We start from the raw sequence: 6,000 nt of genomic DNA on the forward strand, positions 1-6,000 counted from the left end.
GAGGATGACAATTTGTGGGAGGGACGCAACAAATGAAATGGGGTCACACTGAAATGACAGTCCTTGGTCGGGAAAAATCCCGAGTCGCTCCGGTACATAGAACCGACTGCCTTGGGAAGCGTCGCATGCTCCTTTACGACTAATCCCGGATGTATCCCGGACTAATCGCATTTTTTTGCAGGTTGCATGATGGACACCAACTACAGACACACGTAGTTATATACACAGGTACAAGACATTGTGAGATACGGGCAAGTAAATAAACTGCAGAAGTTTCTTGAATTAACGACAAGCAAGTAGATGGATCTCAGTTAAGCAACTGAGAGTATATAAACGAGCGAGCAACAATACAGGAAATTCCAACATCAATGGCTAAACCGATACAAATGGCGCGCGTATAGTGAAGAAAAGAACGGCGCTTTTTGCGTACATTGCGTCTTATTCGCTTCAGAGAGTGGTGGTTCACCTCAGCTCAAGTACGTGAATTTCTTTATGAAACATATTCAGAAAGTTTTCCATGTGGGATTTCATATAGATTTTCACTTTTGTATGTTGAATCCCACGTGTATCGTATACTGTATAAAGATTACCATATAATCGAAGAAAACCATGGAAAATTGTCAAATAAGTATAGTTGCTGTTGTGGCCCTGGGACTGGGCGTCCTTGGGCAAGCATTGGGGTACCCGGATGATTTGGGTTTGCGACCTGGCAACATGACGCGATGAAACCCGTCGGGGGTTGCCGTCGCGGATACCAGAACATCTAGGTAAGTGGCACCACCCAAGGTAGGCGCTGCATTGGGCGGATGTCGCAAACCTATATATTCTGTGCTGGCAACGGTGCAAACGGAGGTAGGTACTAAGATTCTGTTTCCCTGACCTGCACGATTGCTGCCGAAAAAGAGGGGGGGGGGGGGGGAGAAGACGGGGGCAGGGGCTGATGCTCAGCATTGCTACCGACTCTACTACAAAGGTAGTAGTTATGAGTGGTAGCAGCTGTTTGAGTTGTTGGCGCCGTGGGGCGCGAGCAGCAGCGGGTACTTGTTGTGGCTTGCTGAGCAGCGGGGCTGCTGGAAGGTAGTGGGGGCGCTTAGGCGTAGACTACGGGACGCCTTTCGGCGTGAACAGCAAGGAGCCACAAAAGATTTATAAAAGTTACGTGGACGTCGGGTTTTGGGATCAAGCCCAGAACAACCTGTCCGATGCAACCATCCCTTGCACTAGACACACTGAACAGAGTATGACCGTCCTACAAAGATTCTTTTCCGGCAGATGCAGCAAAACCATTTCTCAGGGCCGGGGTCAGGAGACGGACCCGGATTGGATTCGAGGCCTTCCCGGAGTAAGAGAATATGGAGCAGTCCTGCTGCAAGGAGCTGCTGGGAGGATGACAATTTGTGGGAGGGACGCAACAAATTAAATGGGGTCACACTGAAATGACAGTCCTTGGTCGGGAAAAATCCCGAGTCGCTCCGGTACATAGAACCGACTGCCTTGGGAAGCGTCGCATGCTCCTTTGCGACTAATCCCGGATGTATCCCGGACTAATCGCATTTTTTGCAGGTTGCATGATGGACACCAACTACAGACACACGTAGTTATATACACAGGTACAAGACATTATGAGATACGAGCAAGTAAATAAACTGCAGAAGTTTCTTGAATTAACGACAAGCAAGTAGATGGATCTGAGTTAAGCAACTGAGAGTATATAAACGAGCGAGCAACAACACAGGAAATTCCAACATCAATGGCTAAACCGATACAAATGGCGCGCGTATAGTGAAGAAAAGAACGGCGCTTTTTGCGTACATTGCGTCTTATTCGCTTCAGAGAGTGGTGGTTCACCTCAGCTCAAGTACGTGAATTTCTTTATGAAACATATTCAGAAAGTTTTCCATGTGGGATTTCATATAGATTTTCACTTTTGTATGTTGAATCCCACGTGTATCGTATACTGTATAAAGATTACCATATAATCGAAGAAAACCATGGAAAATTGTCAAATAAGTATAATTTTTTCCAAAAATATGAAAGTTTTTTAATATGGCAATGAGAGAGTAACACTATTTTGGAAGTTGTCTATGGTTGCCTGGGTTGTATGGTAATCTTTGTCATAAATTTTTTCCCGTGTATTCAGTACTACCAATATGCGAACTTATTTACAGGATCTACAAACTTTTGTCACAGCGCCTCTAACGAAATACAAAAAAGCAATCGAGGCCATGAGTCATCATCAAACCTTGGAATACCATACATTTTCCACAGAAAAAGCAGCCTGAAAAGGTATTTCGGGAGTGAAAATTCAACTACAATCGACATTAAAATGAATGCTCTCAAACAGCAAACGATAAAAAAATCGCGAACGTTTAGGTCCGATTATTGAGACTATACATCTCTGTTCACAAAATAATTTGCCACTACGAGGACATAGACTCTGGGGCATGAAGTGTCAGGAAGAACGTGCACAGGCATTGAGTGGTAAAGAAGGTGTTTTTCGAGCACTTTTGGTTTTTCGAGTGAATTCTGGGGACGTAAACTTGAAAAAACATCTGGAAACTGCTTCGAAAAATTGCACTATGATCAGCAAAACTATTCAAAATGAACTAATCGACATTATTGGCCAGAACATTCGTTTAAAACTTGTGGAGAGAATAAAAAAGGCCCAATTGTACGCTTTGATAGCTGATGAAACAACAGACGCAAGTCATAAAGTTCACCTAACCTTATGCATCCGGTATGTCGATGTGGAGGACATTGTTCTACGCGAGGACTTTCTAGGATTTATATTGTTGACATCGACCACTGGACAAGACGTGAAGGGGCGAATATTTGAAGAATTGAACGTCCTAGGGCTGGATCTAATCAATCTTCGAGGACAAGGCTACGACGGGGGATCGGATTTCTCTGGAAGAGAAAATGGAGTTCGCGCATTGATTTTGAAAGAGCAACCACTTGCATTTTACACTCATTGCTTCAACCATTCCTTGAGTCTCTGTGTATGCAAGGCGTGTGAAGTTCCCGAAATTCGGAATATGCTTGGAACCCTTTCTGCAGTAATAAATTTTTTCACATCATCACACAAAAGAACGCAAGCACTTGAGGATGAAATCAAAGAAAGATGACCCGAATTACAGAAAACTCGCCTCAGAACACTTTGCCTCACTCGATGGGTTGAAAAACACGATAGCGTGGAAACCGCTAGTGAATTTCTCCCACATATTGCTGGAGTGTTAGGTAATTTGAAGTGTGATAAAGATCTTAAAGCGTCTTCAAAAGCGTCGCAACTTCTCAATGCCATTGAGAAATCTGAATTTCTGATCGCTCTCCAAACATTCAACCATGTGAATTCGCCGATTGTGACTATCAGTAGAACACTTCAACAACCTGAAATACAACTGAAATCGGCCTGTACTCATATTGATCATATAATCAAGATTTTTGTCACGACGCGTGAAGACGAAATATCGTTCTAGGGAGTCTTCAAGAGAGCCGAGGAAAAAGCATGTGAATTGGGAATCAAACTCAAAATTCCCCGCATTTGTGGCCGACAAAAGCACCGCCCCAATGTTCCAACTAAGAGTAAGGCTCCTCTCGAATTTTTCCGGTGAGTTCTTGTTGATTAAATGCGTTTATTTACGTTCTTAATAGGGGTGAATGATTCGTTGACATTGTACTTACATAGCTACAATTTACTACCCTTTCCTGGACTACATGCTTTCTTCATTGACGTAAAGGTTCAAAGGTGAATTTTTGAAGATACTGCCTCTGGAGGGACTGATTCCAACATACTCTGCAGGAGTAACGATTGAAGAAATTGTACTTGCTTCTAAAGTTTATAAAGAAGATCTCACCAGTCACAATGAGACAGTGCTGAAAAATGATATTTTATTGTGGCATAACCATTGCAAAAGTGATCCATTCAAGAGTGCTCAAACAGTTACTGATGCCCTGAAAATCATTAAATCCGCACACTTTTCTTAATTTTTTCCAAACGGGACACTGTTGCAAATATTTGCGACTATCCCCGTGACATCAGCGACCGCAGAGCGTTCTTTTTCTGTTCTAAAGCGCTTGAAGACTTATTTGAGAGTCAACATGTCTGAAAATCGGCTGACTGGTCTGGCACTAGGGAACGTCCACAAAGAAATAGAAACGGACATTTAAGAAATAACCGATCTTTTCTGTAAATCGAAGCCCCGACGACTCAAATCTTTGGATTGGTCGATAGAAGATTGAACCAGCAATAAGTGGGTTTGAAAGAAAGGTTTTTATGACTATTTTATAAGCTTTTATTTAGTTTCACTTTTGTTGTCTGTAATGGAATCTTGCAAGTTAAATTTGATACACTTCCCGGTGTCCGATTGAGCTGAAATTTTGCACGCATGTATAACTCCGATGACAATGCAATATTACTTTGTTAGAATTCGATAAATTAATCGATAACACAGTTATCGGTAAAGATTTGTATTTACTTTGGCATAACAGCCTAAGTCCCATACAAACCCGCCGGTACCTATCCGTGGATTGTGATATTTGGACGTGGTGAATCACGCGTGGTGAATCTCAACGCTTGCGAAAAGCGGAGACACAACCCTCTGTTGTATTTCTGTGTATAACCAACATAGCTGAATTTTTAAGGCTGTTTAACTCTGTAATCTTTTCTGTAATTTATTTTGCTTTTGGAAAAATTACCTATTTGAAAAAAGCTGGCTGAAAAATATTGGCATAACAGCTTAAGTTAAATCAAGAATGGAAAATCTTGGAAAATTTGAGCAGACTAAGCAGCACTTTAGCAATACTACTGTTTTTATTTGGCCGCTCAAACACACATATATTAATTGTGCATTAAATCTAAAATATACAAATACACCATAATAATTTACACGGCCAAAGCCATAATAATTTACACGGGTCATCAGTTCTTTCTCTGATTCAAACTCTGAACTACCAGCGCTACCATCAACAGCTCAGTGTCATCATTGCCAGTAGCGCCAATAACACCAAACTCGTGCCTGACACACAAAAGTCGTTTCACTCAATAACGCAAGTAAAATGTACTACGCACTCACTACTAAGTAGCGTCAAAAATTCGCTTGGAGTCATTTCGTCAATGAGCTACCATTGAGCTGGCACCGCATTGGCGCTGGCGCCATGCAATTTACATCACTAAAATTGCGCGAATGCCCAGGCTCATGACTACAAAACTTATATTTACTATGCTTTAAACTTTGAATACACCGCTGAAGTTGCTGCGCATAAAATGTGTACTAATAAATTCCAATCCGCATTATACCAAAAATTTTTGAATATAAAGATATTGCATGCGCGAACTTCGGTGGAAAGCAGCGGAGCGTAACAAAATTCTAGTAGGTCACTTTCACCACACCAAAAACTTTAACACAATTTTTAACATAATTTAAGCACAGAAATACACTGATTGGAGTTTTAGTGAGTAAAAGTTAAAATTCTGAACACATTAGCTGAATAAAAAGTGTACAAATAATTATTAAATCACAAATACAGACAGTGGTAGTTTAACTTGCTGTGGTAAGTGGTGAATGTGACCTACTAGAATTTTGTGAAGCTTGCCTCACACGATTTTTCGTCTATGCAATGTCTCTATATTATATTGTTTCTGATTATACGCAGATGTAACTGAAATATGTGTTTTTGTTTCACCTCCTTTACTTATATTTAAAGCTTTTCTAAGAACAAGCTTCTATTACTTGTTAATAAAACGAACTAAAAAGTAAAAAATAAAATTAAAGAAAAAAAACTTTTTTAAAAATAAGCTTTTATTATTTTGGTTAATAAAATTAACTAAAAATTAAACAATAAATTGACTCTAAAGAAATATAACACTTTATAAGTTCATTGTAAGCTTAACCGATAATTAGGCTTTTTCGTCTGCGACAAAAAAATTCTATATTGTACATAATTATATATTTTTAACATTAAAACTTTACACCTAAATTATTAAATCTTACAGTTTATATC

This window comes from Eurosta solidaginis, chromosome 4, assembly GCF_040869045.1.
Source record: "Eurosta solidaginis isolate ZX-2024a chromosome 4, ASM4086904v1, whole genome shotgun sequence".
Classification (NCBI taxonomy): Eukaryota; Metazoa; Arthropoda; class Insecta; order Diptera; family Tephritidae; genus Eurosta; species Eurosta solidaginis.